The following is a 21,119-nucleotide window of genomic DNA, read 5'->3' on the forward strand; positions in this document are numbered from 1 at the left end:
CGCGAGGAAATCCAGCAGTCGCTAGGCACCCCCGATGCAGCGCAGCCGCAGCTGCAAGCAATGAACTATGCTGCAGCAGCCCGACGCAACGCCCCCGCTCCTCGTCCACGTCAAGACGCCGCGTCGCCGCAGCAGTTCCGCCGCCAGACGCCGCCGCCGCCACCACCACCGACACCCTACCGTCCTCCTGTCGCCCAGCGCAATGCCCCGCGCTACGCGCCAAGGAAGACCGACGTTTGGCGCGCCCCTGACAACCGCCCGCTGTGCTACCACTGCGGGAAGGCCGGCCACACGTACCGCCGCTGCCAGTACCGTCAGATGGGGCTACGCGGATTCCCCGTCAACGCGCCGCGCCCGCAGCCAGGCGAACGGCCTCGCGACATCGACGACTACCTCACAGGCACACAGTGGCAAGAACGACGACCTTCCCGCTCACCGTCGCCCGGCCGCTACATGTCATCGCACCGCCGGCAGTACACTGGCCCAAACCGGGGCCGGTCGCCTAGCCCATATCCGGAAAACTAAGGGCAGCAACCGGTGGAGGTGCGGTTGCTGAACGACGAAATCCTGAAAATCCTCCGCCGTCGACGACGACACCGCGACGAAGTTCCGAGCCCCCGCCGCATGCCGAACGACGTCGACGTCCTGAAGACGAAACTTTGCGACCGGAAGCAGACCTGACGACGCAACGCGGAAGCAGCGGTGCAAACCGACGTAGCCGTGACCCGACGCCGCGACGTAACCGCAACGCAAGACGGCGGACTAGCGACCTCGACGTTCTGATCGACGGCCACAACGTCACCGCTCTCGTCGATACTGGAGCCGACTATTCCGTCATCAATGGGCCGTTCGCAGCAAAGTTGAAGAAAGTTAGGACTGCTTGGGAAGGCCCCGAGATCCGGACCGCTGGAGGCCATCTAATAACGCCGATTGGTGTCTGCACGGCGAGAGTCACTATGAACAACCGGACTTATCCTGCGAGCTTTGTAATCCTACAAAACTGCTCCAGGGATGTGATACTTGGAATGGACTTCCTAAGTGACCACGGCGCCGTGATCGACTTAAGAACCAGGTCGATAACCCTATCGTCGGAGAAAGCGACACCGCCGGATACGAACCTATGTCAACATGCCCTGAACGTGCTCGAGGATCAAGTCACCATTCCTCCTAGATCCAGCATCATAATTCCCGTCGGCACCGAAACGGCTGAATGCATCGAAGGTGTCATCGAGAGCGATCAGGGTTTTGCTGCTAGACCGTGACATTTGCGTCGCAAGAGGCATTGCTCGGCTGTATGAAGGGAAAGGAAGCGTGATGCTAACGAATTTCAGCCAAGAATACAGACACCTGAGCAGGGGCACGACGATTGCGTTCATCGAAGAAATCCTGGCTGTCAGCGAAGCGTTTGCCTTTTCAGATTCTGACGAAGCTACAACGACAACCGCAATGCCTGAGCCATCCTTCGACGTAAACCCAAGCCTTCCCGCCCGCCAACACCAACAGCTCCGATGCCTTCTGAAGAAATATAAGGACTGTTTCTCGTCGTCATCACGGGTCCGGCAAACGCCCCTTGCTAAACACCGTATCATAACGGAAGAAAATGCTCGACCACTCCGTCAGAGTCCCTACCGGGTTTCGACGCGAGAAAGGGACGCCGTTAAGAAGCAAGTCGACGAAATGCTACGCGATGACATCATCCAGCCGTCCAAGAGTCCGTGGGCGTCTCCTGTAGTGTTAGTGAGGAAGAAGGATGGAACCCTACGTTTTCTGCGTCGATTATCGTCGCCTGAACAAAATCACGAAGAAGGACGTGTACCCTCTTCCACGGATAGACGACGCCCTGGATAGACTCCACAACGCGAAGTACTTTTCGTCGATGGACCTCAAGACCGGCTACTGGCAAATCGAAGTCGACGAGAGAGACCGAGAAAAGACGGCCTTTATAACACCAGACGGCCTCTTCGAGTTCAAGGTCATGCCCTTCGGTCTTTGTTCGGCACCTGCGACATTCCAACGTGTTATGGACACAGTGCTGGCTGGCTTGAAGTGGCAGACGTGCCTCGTGTACTTGGACGACGTCGTTGTGTTTGCCTCAAGCTTCGACGAACACCTCCGGCGCCTTGAAGCTGTACTTAAAACAATCAAGACCTCCGGCCTCACTTTGAAGCCTGAAAAGTGCCGCTTCGCGTACGAGGAGCTCTTGTTTTTGGGTCACGTTATCAGCAGGGATGGTGTTCGTCCAGACCTGCGGAAAACAGCTGCCATCGCTGCCTTCCCGCCACCCACCGACACCAAATCCGTGCGCCGTTTTCTCGGCTTGTGCGCCTACTACAGGCGCTTCGTCAAGGAATTTTCACGAATCGCCGAGCCGCTAACTCACCTCACGAAGACCGACGTGCCATTCAAGTGGGAAACGGCGCAAATCGAAGCATTTGAAGAACTGAAACGACGCATTCAGATGCCTCCGATACTAGCGCATTTCGGTGAATACGCCGATACGGAAATTCACACCGACGCAAGCAGCGTAGTACTCGGCGCAGTCATTGTGCAGAAGACTGCCGGGCAGGAAAGGGTCATCAGTTATGCTAGCCGGTCGCTACCAAAGGCAGAAACGAACTATTCCACAACGGAAAAGGAGTGCTAGCGATCATCTGGGCTACATCCAAGTTTCGCCCCTACCTCTACGGCAGGCCCTTCAAAGTTGTGAGCGACCACCATGCATTGTGTTGGCTAGCTAACTTGAAGGACCCTTCAGGTCGGCTCGCACGATGGAGCCTACGACTTCAAGAATTCGACATTACCGTCGTTTACAAATCCGGAAAGAAACACTCCGACGCCGACTGCTTGTCTCGTGCGCCCGTCGACCCACCACCGCCCGACGACCACGATGATGACAGCTTCTTGGGAGCCATAAGTACCGACGACTTAGCCGAACAACAGCGAGCCGACCCGGAGCTGAAGAGTCTAGTTGAATACCTGGAGGGCAGGACCATCGTTGTCCCAAAAGTATTCAGGCGAGGGTTGGCATCATTTTCCTTGAGAAACAACGTCCTCGTAAAGAAGAACTTCTCTCCTGCCCGAGCCAGCTACCTTGTCGTTATACCTTCAGGACTGCGACCAGAAATTCTGCATGCCCTCGGACTTTCCCGCACGCTCGCACGAGTACAGGAAAAGTACTACTGGCCGCGCCTTGCCGCCGACGTCACTCGCTACGTAAGGACGTGCCGACACTGTCAGCGACGAAAGACACCGCCCACAAGACCAGCAGGCTTCCTTCAGCCGATCGAGCCTCCTCGGCGACCATTCCAGCAGATCGGGATGGACCTCCTGGGGCCGTTCCCAACGTCGACTTGTGGAAATAAATGGATCGTCGTGGCCACCGACTACCTCACCCGCTACGCCGAAACAAAATCCCTGCCCAAAGGCAGTGCCGCTGAGGTAGCCAAGTTCTTCGTTGAGAGCATCGTCCTTCGACACGGCGCCCCAGAGGTTCTCACCACCGACAGAGGTACGGCGTTTACGGCTGACCTAACTCAGGCGATCTTGGAATACAGCCACACAAGCCACCGCCGGACCACCGCGTACCATCCACAGACCAACGGCCTCACCGAGCGTCTAAATAAGACCATCGCCGACATGTTGGCCATGTACGTCGACGTCGAACGCAAGACGTGGGATGCCATCCTTCCGTACGTGACCTTCGCGTACAACACGGCCGTACAGGAAACGACGCAGACGACGCCATACAAGTTGGTATACGGACGGAGCCCGGCAACGACGCTCGATGCCATGTTACCAAACGTGACCGACGAGGAAAACATCGACGTGACCACCTACCTACAGCGCGCCGAAGAAGCACGACAGCTCGCCCGCCTGCGCATCAAGACCCAGCAGCACACCGACAGCCGTCGCTACAATCTTCGACGACGATTCGTGGAATACCAGCCCGGCGACCGTGTCTGGGTCTGGACGCCAATACGACGACGCGGACTGAGCGAGAAGCTTCTTTGACGATACTTCGGACCGTACAAGGTGCTTCGACGTCTCGGCGCACTCGACTACGAGGTTGTCCCCGACGGCATCACGAACTCTCAGAGGCGCCGAGCTCGACCCGAGGTCGTGCATGTGGTGCGCCTTAAACCGTACTATGCTCGTTAACGCACCTGATGACTCTAATGTTTGCTTTCTTTATTTGTTTTCTTTAGTATTGCATGTATTCATGTTCTGTTTTTAAGCATCGGGACGATGCTTTTTTCAGAGGGGGGCATTGCCGCGAGTCTTTTATTTCATGCGTTGAAGCTTCACCCACAAAGACTGTGGGCAACGCGCTGCGCAAGCCTCGCCGTGATGTGTAGGAAGCTTCGCGATTGTTTTGGAACAATCCGTTAAGATTACGCGCCGCACGAGAATGTTCCAGCTTTGTCGAGAGATAACGCCGCCAACAGCGATATCGCTGGAAAGTTCGATAGCGCCTGTATAAAAGCCGACTTGCTTGACTGCTTGTCAGTTGATCGACGGTCGACGCCCCGTTCGCCGCTATTATTGTACAGCGTGTATTGCTGTAGTTTGACTATCAGTTTCCCGGCCACAAGTTCGGCCAAATAAACAGTTTCATCTCGGACGTGCTGACTGCTGTCTTCGTCGACGTCACGACCCCGTGACAATATGCCTACAATGCAATCCAACGCGGATCAAGGCTCAGATGCATTGGGGCCACATGTGCATGAATGCGTACCTCAACCATGAAACCTTTGCAGACAGAGCTCGAAAAGTGTATGATTTGCCGATGCAGAGTGATCTGTAAGGTTTTTTGCCAAGATTTAAATACTGCTCACGCTGGTGTACTCTATGGGCGCTCAATTTCGTCAAGCGCTTCATAAAATTTGCACAGCCCCGTTTCTGCGAAGAAAAAATCGTTCTTTGATGAAGTTCGTGAAAAAAAAACGCCAGGTCTGCGCTGAAACCGCAGCACACACAGCGAAAGCTGGAAGAGCGGCGTTTCTAGAGCCCGTTAAGCTCTCTTGGGGCTACAATACAAGTACATTAGAAAGGTACCCACTACGCCATAAATCACAATTTTTGTGAAGTTGGGAAGCACGTACTAAGACATTATTCGTCATTCTGCGGAGAAGCGAGGCACCAGCTACACGGCTGTAAGGCATTATGTGTACTTTGTTAACGCGACCACTGATGACGATGAAGAATTGTGGCTCAGCCCTTTGTAATGTGTTGGAATCTTTGAACGGTCCACCAGTTATGTAATTTGCATTGGGTGACGCCCGGTCGCTATTTCTCTCTCCCGTCATGCTGTATAACATATGCTGACGTGGGAGAGAGACGGGGGGGAGGGCGAAGAACTCTACCTAGGCCCCGAGGAAATGGATCATGCGCTTATGGGCTTCCTTGGCAACCATAACAAGTGCACTTGCGAGGAACCCACTACGCTATAAATCATTGTAATTTTTGAGAAGTAGGGCAGCAGGCACTGTGCCATTTTTCGTCATTCTACGGAGAGCGTTGGTGCCTGCTAAACGCATGTAAGGCATTATGCGCACTTTGTTGATGCTGTGCCTGATGACGATGAAGAATTATGGCAGAGCCCTTTGTAATGGGTTGGAAGCATTCAACAACCTACTCGTTGCGCAATTCGCATTGTGTGACCCCTGGTTATAGAATTCGCGTTGTGCGACGCTTGGTGCTTATTTTACTCTTCTACCACGCTAATATTACATATGCTAATGTGGTTCCTTCCCGACATGAAGCCTGTATAGGACCTTTTTGCAAAGCAGTTTCAAGCACCGGCATGGCTCAGAGGTTGAATACTGGGCTCCCAGGCAGAGGGCAGAGGTTCGAACCTCGTTCCATCCCGGAATTCTTTTCTTATTTCGTTTTTTTTTCTTATTTCGAGCGATACTGGTTACGGACACCGGCGGCGGCGGCGGCGGCGGCGGACAACTACGGCGCCAAAAACGGCTGGTGAAATGATATCATAAGAGCTTTCGCTGTAAAAGTCTTATAGCTTGGTAGGTTTAAGGTTTCATTCTTTTATATTGTTGGCATAGCCCTCGCAGAGCAAGCAAGTAGTTGAAACTTTGTGCCAGCTGGATCCCATTAGCCTCACACCTGTCTCAAAGAGTACTGTCAGGCGTACAACGTATGTTCCAGGTAGCCGTTATCCACCAGCTTAGAAACCTTGCCGTGCATTAGGTCATTCGTGCCTTTTCGCGAGGAAAGCTTCTCGAATATTACCATGGAGTTCAATAAGATTGCGCGCCCGACGAGTACAACGGTGTAGTAAATTCTAGGAATTATCCAGTGGTTAAGCTACAGCCCGCAAACCCAGTCCTTACGTAGAGTCTACAATGCACACGTAAATCGCATTTCGGCGACTGACGACTGTCCACGCAGTTAATCGTATGCGACCACAGTGCACGTCTTTAGTCTTATCTTAATACTCTAACTTAGCTCGGTGGGCACAAGTTCACCCAAGTTCCTGGAATCGCAACTACATTTCCGAGCACTGTCTTAACATTTCTATCATCTGCCCTCACATTGTCATCGTGGCTGCAAAAAAGGGAGGGCGCGGTAGGCGCGCCCTCTTCACTCCTTGCGGTGCGGGGATGGAGGCAGCAGTGCGCGTGTCGAAGATAAACTCATTATTTGGCCAAACTTGTGGCCGGGAATAGGAAAGTCAAACTACAGCAATACACACTGTACACTGACAGCGGCGAACAGAGCGTCGGCCGTCGATAAACTGAACCGCGGCATGGCGCGTCGGCAGTTATACATGCGGCATCGAACATTCTAGCTTTATCGCTGGTGGCCGCGTTAGTTCGTCAACAAACTCAGCTGTTCGCGTTTGCGCGCTCAAGCCTAACAGATTATCCTAAAATAATCTCGAATGTTCCCAGGCATTCTGCCACGGTTTGAGCAAGGCAGCAGCTACACATGCAATGGGCCCGTAACAGAAAACATAGAAAGGGGCGTGTGTGGCATTGCGTCCTCTCAAAAAGGCATCATCCCGACGCTTTTAACAGAACATCGAAGGGGAAAAAGTGCATACACAAAGGAAGTACAATAATAAAGCAAGAAAATACGCTTCGGCACTGCACCTTGCTTTACCGCATCTACCGCTCCGGGAATCCCAGTAGTCGACTCTTATAACGATCGAGAACCTTCGCCTTTCTCATTTTCATTTTCTTCATTCTCTACTCCCGACTTTCTTTCACTTCAGATCGTTTGGGCAGCAATGAACGTGTGGATAGAGCCAGTTCAGGTGGCGTTATTTGGTTCCAGCAACGTCTAGAGGGCAGGGGCGGACGTATGCTTTATGGAGCAGAACGTCGACGATGACGACGCAGTGGTCGACCTTTCGTCCTCATTCGCATCGTATGACATGTCGCTATGATGTGCGCAAATGCTAAAAGCACTAAAATATGACAAACACCCAATTGATTTCTTTGACAATGTTTTCCTACAGACATATTTCTTTGAGATATTTAGCTGAATAGTGCTTGCCGGACATGGTGGTGAAATGTATGGTTTGCCTTCGGAAGGTTGTACTGTGTGTAGCAATGAAGGAACAAAGCAGTTGGAGCGCGTTTACTCAACACCACGTGCCGTTGTTGCTTTTTGATCTCTTTCTGCTTTTATCAATAGCGACAGAACAATAAAATCAAGCACAAATGAAGTAACCGGTGCTAGTCGAAAATGCAAAATGTTTTGGTTTTTGCATATCCGAAATACACGTGAACAGGGTGCAGAAACATTGAACTTCACAGCGCTCAGTTGTGTTAAATTCCTGTTTTGTGAAATAGCCACCCAAATACTAAATCAATGATGTCGGAAAATCATTGTTGAATTAATTCCAACCAAATGTCCTAAGTGTATAAACTCCAAATGTTGCGGCGTCAACGGGAAGCTGTAGTCCATTAGGAACCCTTGAAAGTACTTTAAAGCGGAAAGTGCGGAAAGGAATAATTTCGTACAAATATTCCAATTTACTTGCTACTGTTACTGTTAGCTCTTGGAAAATAGGAGAACGACGTCTTTATATCATGTGAATATTGCGATAAAACGATACAGTCATACAGGTTCTTCTTCCTAGGTTAAATTTCTGATGCATAGTTCTTGCGAAGGGAAAGTTGTCATAATATATCAAAACCTTTGGCGATATACATTCTGAAGCAATAATTTTCAACAACAGATCTCGAGATTTCCGTCAAACGGTATATTTAAATTGATTATTGGGTGCAAATAGTATCAATATTTAAGGCTATAAATCATAACTTCTACAAAATAGCTTGTACTATTGACGAAAGCTACGCTCCATCCATAAATGGAATTGAAGCTGAAATAGTTCGTTATTAGTCTTCACAGACCGACTTTGAAATTCAGTGGCCATGTAAAGTATCCTACAGACTGCCATTGGTGTTGCCGTAGTTAAGTCCGCGCGTGCAAAAAAGTTTTGGATGAAGTGGCTCTTTTCAAGGGAACAGTTGGTTTTAGGTTAGTAGTTTGCCTAATTAATTTTCTACCTTTATTTAGCAAATACTTCGATATAAAGTACGTATGCCGAGGACGAAGTTATCAAATGCGAATCATTTCTTAGCGAACCTCAGGCACTTTTGCATTTCTATCTACGTATCTATTAATCTATCTAGCCGCCTACGTCTGGGCGCTCTCCTGCTCACCTTCATAACTTCCCATATATCAAAATGGGCATAGCAGGGGCCAGTGTATGACGAATACTGACCTCTGCCGACCAAAGACAGCATAAATGTGGATTTGTCTTTTACTATCGTCGTCATATTTTGAGTTTGAATGTATTTTGAGAAGTGTTTGCACACTCCACCAAACGAAAACAAAAATGTCATTTTCTGCGGAACCTTCAACACGAATATAATAGGCACTAATACTCAGTCATTTTCTGCTTATCTCAAATATTTTGTTAGCTACAGGCTCGCTTTCTTCACCATTACAGCTAGTCGTGACATGGCAGAATCTAACACGTTAATTGACATATATTGAATAAATTTACGACAGATAAAACAGCACTCCTTTTTGCAACAGGGCATAGCAGACCATTCTGCCGTTGAATACAAAGAGCGATAATTGTACTGAAAAGAAATAAAATGTTTATATTTGCCCGCAATTTATTTCTTTAATACAATCAGCTGACTGGACCGCCGTACTACATGAATTCTACGCTGCAAAGGCTTACCAGTAGTTCTGCATTAGATACACAGTGCACCGAGGACTGCACAACTAAATATACCATAAGTTGTTTGTCAGCTCAACTTGAAAACCTTGCGTTTAGAGAGTGCTATTTCGACGCACCTTGGAGAACAATCGGCCCCACAAAACTATGGACTGTCTGCCTCGCAAGGGGCGATTCAACAAATTGCAGTGCGCTCCGCGACCAACCATACCCGAACATTGTTTTCTCGTTTTTCAATATGAAGGGATCTTTATTTCTTGAACATTGCTAAGCCCGGAAGGCTGGAGAGGAAGCGTATATGGTGAAAAGTGACAAGGGCATGTGGTGCGGTTGCATTAAACGAACGCTTTTCACATCGCGACTTAGAAAAAAAAAGCGACTGGCCCTGCGAGCTTGCATTACAAAAATGAAGGAGTGAGTTTACTGAACGTCGACGAAATTATCGCTGTTGCAACTTACATCGCGAATTCTCCAGCAACAAACACAAGACACACTGCTGCTGGAGCGGTGCATCCACAGTTCGGGGCTTCGTCAGTTCGCCGCTAGGTGCCGACTTTGTTCGATCTCGCGACCAAATTGTGCGCACGATCCACATAACGGCGCGCATTTTAGAACTTACTCTAGCCCCAGGGGTTAGGGTGAGACTAGTGTTAGGCGGTGCGTTCCACGCTAACGATTCTAGGGCCGGCGATTGTGTGCCCTACTTCTATTGCATTATGAGTGTATTGTGTTTTGGTGGGTAGAAGTTCGTTCAAACTTCTCAAAGCGCATGTATACATCCGAGCACCGCCGTAATATTTCTATGATCAGCCCTTGCGTTCTCATTCTGATTCACACTACAAGATAGAGCTTAGGCGCCAGGTTATCCTCCGCCTTTCACCTTTTATGTGAAGCATCATGAGTGGCACCAGGGATCTGTACATTTTCTTATCACAGAAAAATAATCATAACACAACCAACGAATGATTAAGCTCACTCCTTCTCAAATTTTCTGAGAAACAGCTTTTGGCGCACAATAGCACTAAGTGACCGCACCAAATGATGTAAAGCTCACGCACGGCCCATCTGGAGGCGCACGCTCGCTGCCTGTTTTACGGCCTGCGCACAGGGGGCTGTTTCTGTCTATCGCCGCAGCATGGCGGGGGCGCTCCGAGCCAACCCGATCCCGGCCGTTGCGGAGGCTAGCGCGCGCAGGGATTGCTCGACTTGAGACTTGCCGTTGGCCTTTTTGAAGCTCCTCTATACTGTACGCATGGTTACAGTTCGATGGGAACAAGGTAGCAAGCATATGATAACTCTGGTGATTTCCGATTTTGCACAAGCCGCTGATTCGCCCGCTTTTGTTGCTCGGAAGAGCATCGAGGTGTTTATAACAAATTCTCATTTTCCTTGTTTTCTCTACCTTCGAGAAACAATTAAGAGGATGAATATTGCATTTGGCCCACATGTACGATCGTGCATTCCACCAGAAGGCTCGGCCTCATGATCCATCACCAACCGGCAGAAGAAATGACGCAAAACTTGCTGTTTTGGAGAAAAATGGTTTAGGAAACATTTATTTAAAATGTACATGCCGGCCTTCACTGTACTTGAAAATTATAAAATGTGCCCATTTCTTGATAAAGGCATCATAATTCGTGCTTAAATATTGAAATAAATATTTCAAATAGGTGAAAGCCAATACATAATGGTCCCGGGACGACCGCTCTTATCCGCAAGTAGATGTGAGTCGCAATCATAGCAGCAGGAATAATAATAATAATAATAATAATAATAATAATAATAATAATAATAATAATAATAATAATAATAATCCTCAGTGTCATCCTGAATAGTGCATCATAGAAAACAGGCCTGTCAAATCCAAAAGCTGGCTTGCAGGGCTTGGACCGGCACATCGGCAATCGAGAGATTACGCATAGCAATATATATTGAGGAGTGTGTTAGGTAATAATAAACAAGTGCAGAAAAGAGAAACAGGCAGCTTTTTTACACAACATTTAGACAAAACTACTTAGAAGAATCAAACTTTATCAAGGATATTTTAACGGCAAAATATGAAATGAAAGTTACAACACATTTAAACTGCTTATACCAGGTATGATAGAGACTTAAAAAAATTGTTGGATGCAACATTAAAGTGACCTTAGGATATATCGTAACCTATGTTCTGTCGTTCCAGAAAAAGGTCATTAAAAGAAACAGGCACATAGACATTTCAGATAGCTTTCCCGATTGTGGAACAATGGGAGAAGTTTTTGTTAATAACTTTCTTAATAAAAATAATAATAATATTAATAATAATAACATAAAAATTTTGCAAAATAGGAAAACAAAAGGCAAGAGTAACATGATATAGCACTACTCATACAGTCTTGGGCAGGCAGCCAGGCACTAAGGTTTACAAAAAAAGAAGACGAGCCTAAGTCGAACCCCCCATTAAACCTATACTTACACAGAGCTGGTCTGACGATATCGCCCCTATGTCAATTCTGCGGAGAATTAGAAAATATTGCCCATTTCGTTTTGTTATGCCACAGATACTCAATTACTAGATCACGACAGCTGATTACTCCGCTTTTAACAATAGGCTCAAACTTAACTGAAGAAATTGTACTAAGCTTTGGAGCCTCAGGGTTAGGATACTGCCATAGGGATGCCTTCAATGCCGTGTGTAATTTCATACAAACCACTAAACGTGTATCATTCTAATATTGCCTTGAAAAACGCTGTTTATTAAAATGCGCTTAAATGTATCTAATCTCATCGAAATTCTTCTGATCAGGTTAATTAGGCTGTCTGGAATACGAGCTGAATAGCATAATTTTTGAAGTCTTTATCTGATGTATTACTTCTTATTGCTATTTCTACTCTTACTGATTTTTAACCATTTTACATTCTTCGAATAAGATTTTAAGCTTCAACAACATATTCTTGGCCCATCTCCCAGAGTGGGTACGTGCCATAAAACAGAAGGCAAAACAAAACAAAACGAACCAGACAACGCTGGGTCGCTGCATATACACATAGTCCCAAGGCCACACGAGTCCAGATGCAGTCTTAAGTGTGCGCATGTGAAGAGATGAGAAAAATGTTGAGATGAAATATTGCACGCTGGAGACGAAGAAGAAAAATAAACAGCTCGTCAAACCGCTTCTGTTGCTCGAGAGAGCATCGACGCGGTTATAATAGAGCCGTTTTTTGTCGTTTACTGTCACTTCGGTAAATGAGTAAGAGGTTGAATACTGCATTTAGAACTATAGCTTCCACGAATGACACAATGCAGGAAATATTGGAAAAAATTCACCCTCTGGAATCCCCTGCTTTTGGCATGGGCCATGAAAAGAGGGAAACAACAACATGTACAACCACACGATTGAGTGGCACGCCGTAAAGATGCGATTACCCGTCTCATTGGGGAAACTGAGCACGAGGACGCGCTCGGTTATATCTGTATTAGCATGCCGTCCATATAATAGCCGGCTAAGGAGTTAAGATCTGCTGCGTAGACGCTGATAAATATGTTATGATGCGGTTGTGATGCGGCTTAAAAGTGAATTCCCCGCGCATGTTCCTTCGCGCCAGCACTAGATCTACGTTCACTTTTGCGTTTGTAGTATGAGGTGGTAATAGTAATAGTTTAAGGAAGCTTTCGGGAAATTTCGACCACCTGAGGTTCTCTAACGTGTACCTTAATCTAAGCACAAGGGCCTCAAGCATTTTCACCTTCATTGGGTATGAGGTGGTCGGGTCTCAAAAAAATAAAAATTGTTGTTGCCATTTGCGCTGCCTGTGCGTCTTCGTTTGCCGAGTGCCGAGAAAGTGACACTGTCCCCACACGCACCTATACTTCTTTCACCACTTCCTACAACCGGAAGAAGTAATTAGCACGAAATATTGCCCGGGCACAGCTGTTTCACAATACGAAGCGCATGCAGCGCAACGCGCTTTGGGGGATTGGCCCGCGACGCCTTCACGCGGAGCCTGCCTTGGTGACTGCGTAGAAAAAGGTCCATTGTACTCTGGCGGCTGCTCAGGCCGTAAAAAATGTAATCGAGCGCGCGCCTCCACGCCGGTCGTGGCTCATGAATATGTAAGCAGCTGTCATGTAATTCCACTAAAAAAAAGTTAGCAGTAGGGTGGAAGCTCCATCCCAAGTAAATATCGGACACCACACCACCCGCCTGGAATCCTCACTACTCCAGGCTTTCAAGTTAAATGTTGATTCTGTGGAAGCGTAAAAATCTTTCAGTAATACTGGCGTTGCAACGGTGAGTTTGAAAACATGAGGTATGCTTCGAGAATTTTATTGTCGCAAATGTTGCAATCATAATCGCATTATTACAAGAAAAACTTGTATCAGTTTTTCTTCATTTGCAAAGCAGTCTTGGAGTCTGTGCGTGAGTATTATGTGACTCAGTTTCCTTCGTATTCATGCCACGAAGAGAGAGCATCGACGCGGTTATATTAAAGCCGTTTTTTGTCGTTTACTGCCACTTCGATAAATGCGTGAGAGGGTGAATACTGCAATTAGAACTATAGCTTCCACGAATACAGAAAATATTGCAAAAAAAAAATTCACCCACTCGAATCCTCTGCTTTTGGCATGGACCATGAAAAGAGGGAAATAACAACATGAACAACCACACCAGTGAGTGGCACGCCATAAAGATGCGATCACCCGTCTCATTGTGGAAAGGGCTCATTTGCTCCTTTTATTTTCCCGACCACTGAAGTAGCGAAATCTATGTACTTTGCCAGAAAAGTTTTAAATGCTTTTTAGCATACGTCCTTCAAGCAAATTTTGTCGCAGCAAGCTAGTGCAGAAAGGGCTAAGCAGTGCGAGAGAATCGACAACTGGGCTAGTCGGTTGAAATTCATGGTTGGTTGCAACTTGTTGGTTGAAATACAACGTACAGAAACGAACACGAAAAACGATGGACAACCAGTTGTACTCCCTTTTTCGTCTGCGTTTTTGTGCGCTTATTTCAGTTAAAACCATGCTAACTTCTCTAGCTAACTAAGCTAACCTTCGCTAGCTAACTAAGAGAATTCACGCGAAAACAAGGGTTAACTTCATAACTGGAGCAATAGAGACAAAATTATTCCTGTTTCCTTTTAAAGTCCTTAAACCTTGCTGCCGCAGTCGTTGAAATCATTGAGTAATATTCTTGTTTTTCATAAACTTTGCTCCCAGATGTGGCGCCCTGGCACAGAGGGCTTTCACGGGGTACTTAAATGCACATATCAATAAAGTCCATCTGTTCACAAATGAGGGTCAGCTGACACAAACTATAGCAGAGGTAGATTGGAGGTTCTCCTTTATTCCCTGCCGTCCAATGGCCTTCGTCTGCAAATGGCGTCGCCAAACAAGTTTACCTGTGCATCTATCTGAACGCAACATTAGGATACCCTCGTTCGCATGCCTCCATAGGAAACTGCTTTCCCCGCACAAGAACGCCCGACTGCACGTTCCCTCAGATACAATAACAACGGATAATTGCTTCAACTTCGGCGATTTCCGCAGCCGTGGCACAATTTGTACCTGCAGTTTTTCTGCAGTCTGTATGCACAGCGGGTGAGTCGTTGGAAGAGCCAAAAAAACAGGCTATCGTTAGGAAAGTTGTGAACACCTGTCACGCTGAATAGCACGATATAAACGCAGCTGTATTGTTTCCAGTAACAGGAAGCGATTACCAGAAGTATAACTGTCCTTTGCTTTACAAGGAGTGCTTCTGCTGCTCAGGTACGCTGCTATATGTTAGTCACACTATATATACTTACAGCTCATTTTAAATTGCGTCGAAGCAACATTCATATACTTATGGTACCATTCCCTTATTGGTTTTCGCTTGTGCTCAGCTTTAAATGGAGACAACAAGAAACGGCGCGTGTTTATTCCCTTCATATACCGCAAAGATCTTCCGAGCTGTAAAAAAACTGAAACTTATACACTATTATAAAGCCTGGAGGTTTTGTCCCAGCAATCTTTTAGGTTATTTAAAAACACTTCAAGCTAGTGAACCTCCCCAACATATTTTAGGCGTTCTACAACGCGAGTTGCAGCACCTACAAGACAGCTTTTCTGCACAACAAAAGTTCCCTCACATTAGCGCATTCGCTCGTCCTCACTGCTTTCGTTATTTGCTGCCTATCAATGCTCGTGTTCGACAAAGGCGGCCATAAATGACCGTTCTGAAAATGCCGGTTTTGTATTACGGGATGCAGCTTTCCGTGACCACCTACACAATATGACATGAAAGTCGATGGAGTTTCTCTCGATTATTTCTGTTCCCACGCTATGAGGTTGCATCACAAGAAACACGCGTTCCTGCAAGCCGGCACAACGCACTGCACCTAACAAATGCAGCACTGAAGAATTGCCCTACCATTTTCAATTAATGTTCGCAGTTCAGCAAAGCTACAAAGCCACTAATCTAGTCAGGAGATGTTTAGTGTGGTGGTTTATGTTTTATTTTCGGTAGAAAAATACGGCGTTAATACGTAACAGCATGCGCTCATTCTGAATCGCATGCCAATTTAAATAGACTGTACGGTTTTACACGATAGAGAATAAGGTTCTCCAATATCATTTGCGTCGAATTTTTAAACCGTTGTTTGTTAAAGCTGAATGACCGATTCGTTATAGAGTAAGCATCGTTTGCAATTTTCATGCTATCAGTTTTACTTCCAGACTTCCCAACGGACACTTCCAGACATTCTAGCTGCGAAATCATGAATGTGGCAACCGTTGGAAGAGTAGGCCTAATACTCATCTTGGTAATTATGCAATACGTCGTGAAGCATGGATCGCCCTGCTACTCACAGCTTCCACGTAAGAAATGTTTGATTCCTTTATGATTAGACGAGTTGATAATTTGTTGAGTACAGAAAGGAAGCTTCTCTTTGTGTAATATAGCATAGTTAGAATTCCTTCAGTTATATTGTAAGGCCTACCCTAGCAGGCGTTGCGCATAAATGCCGAAAGATATCGCCACATGCGTTTATGTTGGTGGCCGCTTCTTTGCGCAGCAACTTATCTACAGCAGCACGTCGTTAGGGCGTCGCTCCGTCGCTCGCGCACTGGGCATGCATTTGATAAAAGTGCGGGACCACGTCATTGGCCGATGTGCGCGATACGGCGCGTTCGTGTCCGAGTGTTTCGGCGTCGCGCGGTTATAATAAACTGCATCGGCGACAGTACGGACATTCCTTGCGCCGACGGTGGACCACATCGCTTCGCTGCCACCGAATAGTAATTTTGACGGAAATTTTCCTATGGGCGCAAGTTCGCCCCAATAAAGCTTGTGTTTTTTTTTACGTCGCCTCGTCTCCTTGCTTACGGACAAAGGCCGTCACATCACCGTGACATTTGCTGGAGGTGCTTATGGTTGAAACAGCCCCTTGCAAGCCGTGTAGCCAGCCCTGTACGCACAGACGACAACACCGAAGCCTATAAGGAAGGAAACCCTGCAGAAATCCGAACCAGCCGTAGGCTCCTGGGACTGCCCCCGGAGTACGGACTCTTGCGTGACTCTGAACGACGCGTCGAAACTCGTCCTTCTACAACGATGACCAGCACCACTGCACCCCCTACGTTCACGTGCCAACAACCTAAAGAATCCCCCACTGTTTTGTGGCTCCGCCTGCGAGGACTCCAGGAATGGCTGTGTCCAACCATTCCTCTGAGGAATGGCAGGAAGTTTGTGTCACACGTGGCGTGGTGTAATTACATCGAAGCCGAGCAGACATCCTCATCACGAACTTCAGTTGCAAGCACATACACCTAAATAAAGGCACATTTGCCGAACACATCGCCGAAGTAAGAAGTGCATTTGCGCTATCGCAATCATTCCACGACGTATCATCGGTGGTGAAAGACGACCCAAATTCTTACCTCAAACCTGCCATTCCAGAGCACAGACAAGAAAAGTTACGCAGCCTTCTACTTGAGTATGCCGAGTGTTTTTCAGTCATCGAGAATTGGTCAAACGCCATTTGCAAAGCACCGCATATTCTCTGACGAATCAGCCGGACCCGTTCGCCGGAGCCCATATCGCGTGTCACCACGAGAGCGCGACGCAATCAGAACACAAGTCGAAGAGATGCTTCGCGAAAACATCATTCAGCCATCAAAAAGCCCCTTGTGTTCACCCGTCGTACTCGTAAAGAAGAACAGATGGTACACTGAGGCTTTGCGTCAATTACCGCCACGTCAACAGCGTCAAGAAAAAAGAAGTGTATCCACTACCGAGAATAGATGTCGCTGTTGATCGATTCTGCAGTGTGAATTACTTTTCCTCGATGGACTTCAAGAGCTGTTATTGGCAAATCCAAGTCGATGAAAGAGACCGGGAGAAGACCGTATTCATTACACCGTATGACCTCTTTGAATTTAAAGTCAAGCCATTTGGACTTTGTTCTGCAGCCGCAACCTTCCAGCAAGTTATGGACACAGTGGTGGCAGGACTTAAGTGATAAACCTGCCTCGTTTTTCTCCATGACGTAGTCGTTTTTGCAGCGAACTTTGAGGAACACCTCCAAAGGCTACAAGCAGTACTCGAAGCAATCAAATCGCCGGGTCTAACCTTAAAGTCAGAGAAGTGCCGTTTCGTTACGAGGAGCTGTTGTTTTTAGGCCACGTGGTTAATCGTGATGGTGTACGCCCTGACCCGTAGAAAACGGCCGCCATCGCAAACTTTCCACCACCCTCTGACAAGAAGGCCATCCACAGGTTCTTGGGGCTTTGCGCCTACTACAGGCGTTTTGTCCGAAACTTCTCACAAATCACAGAGCCCCTTACTACGCCTAACTAAAGCCGACGCCAAGTTTGAGTGGGAGAAGCCACAAGAAGACTCGTTCCGGGAACTTCAGCGACAGCTGCAGTCGCCGCCCCTACTTGGTCATTTCGATGAGAACGCCGATGCGTTCTCATCGAAATGTGGTGTAGGGCTTGGCGCTGTGTTGGTTCAAACAAAGGACGGCCTCGAACGAATCATCGCATACGCAAGCAGGTCTCTCTCGAAGGCTGAATGCAATTACTCGACAACCCAGAAGAAGTGCCTCGCCGTCGTCTGGGCGGTCACGAAATTTCGACCCTACTTGAACGGCAAGGCGTTCAAGGTTGTCAGCGACCACCGTGCTGGCTCGCCAACCTTACGGAACCGTCTGGTCGCCTGGCTCGCTGGAACCTACGACTACAGGAGTTTGCTGTCACAGTGGTCTATTAGTCAGGGAGAAAACATTCCGACGCAGACTGCCTCTCAAGAGCACCCGTCGACCTCGCTCCGCCTAAGGACGATGGCGACGACGCTTTCGTCGGGCTAATACCTATAGTAACTTCGCAGAGAACCAACGAGCCGATCCCGAACTACGCAGCGTCATGGACTTTTTGGAGGGCAACACTGATTCACCGCCCAAGACGTACAGGCTTGCCATTGCGTCGCTGTACCTCCGCAATGGTGTACTCTGGAAGAAAAACATCCACCAAATAGGTCATCATACCTCCTAGTCGTGCCAGACAATCTGCGGCAAGAGATTTTGCAAGCGTCCCACGACGAGCCTACCGCCGGACATCTAGGATTCGCTGGTACTTTATTAGGAATCTGGGAAAAATACTAATGGCCGCGTCTGAACGTCGACGTTCCTCACTATGTAAGGACCTGCCGTGACTGTGAGCGCCCCGAAACCCCACCTGCTAGGCCGGCTGGACTACTGCAGCCAATCGATCCTCCAACGAAGCCCTTTGAATAAATCGGGATGGACGTGCTTGGCCCGTTCCCGACATCGTCTAACGCAAACAAGTGGATAGTAGTGGCGACGGACTACCTGACACGCTACGACGAAACAAAGTTATTACTGCCAGGAAGTGCACTCGAAGTCGCGAGATTCTTTGTGAGGAGCATTGTTCTCCGGCATGGCGCATCCGAGGTCCTCATTACCGACAGAAGAACGGCGCTCACTGCAGAGCTCACGCAACAGATACTGCGTTACAGCCACACGTGTCATCGCCAAACTTCCGCCTACCACCCCCATGCGAATGGCCTGGCGGAACAGGGGCGTAGCCAGGGGGGGGGGTTCAAACCCCTCCGAAATTTTTCAATTTTGCTTGCGTATATATATACACACATACAAACGCACGCACGAACATACATACCCCCCCCCCAAAAAAAAATTTCTGGCTACGCACCTGTGGCGGAACGTTTCACCAAGGCGCTTGCCGATATGCTCGCCATGTACGTGGATGTCGAGCAGAAGCCGTGGGAGGAAGTTCTCCCCTACGTTACGTTCGCGTTACGATACGGCGCAGCAAGAGGCAACACATATGACCCCTTTCAAACTTGTCCATGAACGCGAAGCCACCACTACGCTGGATGCCATGTTACCAGACGTCGACGACGAAAACATCGACGAAGATGTTGCCAGCATCCTACTCCCTGCCGAGGAAGCCCGCCAGCTTGCCAGAACACTCATCAAGAGGCAGCAACAGGCCGATGCCCGGCATTACAATTTGTGACGCCAGGAACAAGACGTCACATCTGGTGATCGTGTAATGATGTGGACAGAAAGTCGCCGTCGCCAAACTCGGTGAGAAGCTCCTCCGTCGCTACTTTGGCCTCTACAAGGTCACACGGCGCCTTGGGCCGCTCACCTACGAAGTTGTTACCGATGGGGTGACGCAATCTCAAAGTTGCCGAGCGCGCCCGAAGTAGTCCACCTCGTGCGCATGAAGAAGTTAGCGTTAGCGGATTCTCGGGCCATCTTTCGTTTTGTGTGTGTTTTTTTTTCGCTACTTTTTTGCAAGCGTCTAATTTCACTTGTAGCTGTTTCTTTGTAGCATCGGGATGATGCTCGTTTGTGGGGGAGCACTGCCACGTGCGTTTATGTTGGTGGCCGCTTCTTTGCGCAGCACCTTATCTACAGCAGCTCGTCGTTAAGGCGTCGCTCCGTCACTCGCGCACTGGGCATGCCTTTGATAAAAGTGTGGGACCGCGTCATTGGCTGATGCGCGCTATACGGCGCGTTCGTGTCCGAGTGTTTGGCATCGTGTGGTTATAAGATACTGCATCGCCGAGAGTACGGGCATTCGTTGCGCCGACGTTGGACCACATCGCTTCGCTGCCGCCGTATAGCATTTTTGACGGAAGTTTTCTTATGGGCGCAAGTTCGCCCAAATAAAGTTTGTGTTTTTTAAGTCGCCTCGTCTCCTTCTTTACGGACAAAGACCGTCACCTCAACGTGACAGTATTCATATTATGGGCTCCACTGAATAAATCTTTAGTCTTTGTCTTTTTCCTGCCGTTCTTTAACAAGTGTCTTGCTTAGGTGGTATGACCTCTTAGATAAGTAGACAAAAAACGTGTGTCTGCTGTTCATACAGTTGATGATGATGGTGGTGATCACGATATATGGTGCGCCGTGGCGCAAAGGGCCAATGATGGGAAAAGAGTGCAAAGACAATAGGAATGGAGTGTTCAATAACAGTGAAAGATGGCTGCACAAGGGCTAAAAGTCCTGCGTACTAAATATTCGGCGAAATTATATAATTGATGAACATAAAAAAAACATGGGCATATAAAACACGAACTCATAGGAGAAAACGGCTGCCTCGCAAGGACCCTTGCACGCAAGGGCCAGCAGGATGGTGCGTCAAGAAAATACCTCTCTCGTACGAGCATCCTATTTAGCAGGATGTGCTAAGAGTACCCTGTGCAAAAGACTTGGTATGTTGCAACGTCTTTCTACAAGTATAAACCTGAATGATGATGGACGAGTGGTTCACGACCTAAAAGCTTTGCAGGCTGGGTACGTTCGGGCAGGTCATACATGACTGTCATAATACGTCATTATATGTCAGCGCTCATGGGGCTCGGGTGTTTGCTCGGGCGCTCGTCGAGCA

The sequence above is a fragment of the Rhipicephalus sanguineus genome, chromosome 8, assembly GCF_013339695.2.
Source record: "Rhipicephalus sanguineus isolate Rsan-2018 chromosome 8, BIME_Rsan_1.4, whole genome shotgun sequence".
In the NCBI taxonomy this organism is placed as follows: Eukaryota; Metazoa; Arthropoda; class Arachnida; order Ixodida; family Ixodidae; genus Rhipicephalus; species Rhipicephalus sanguineus.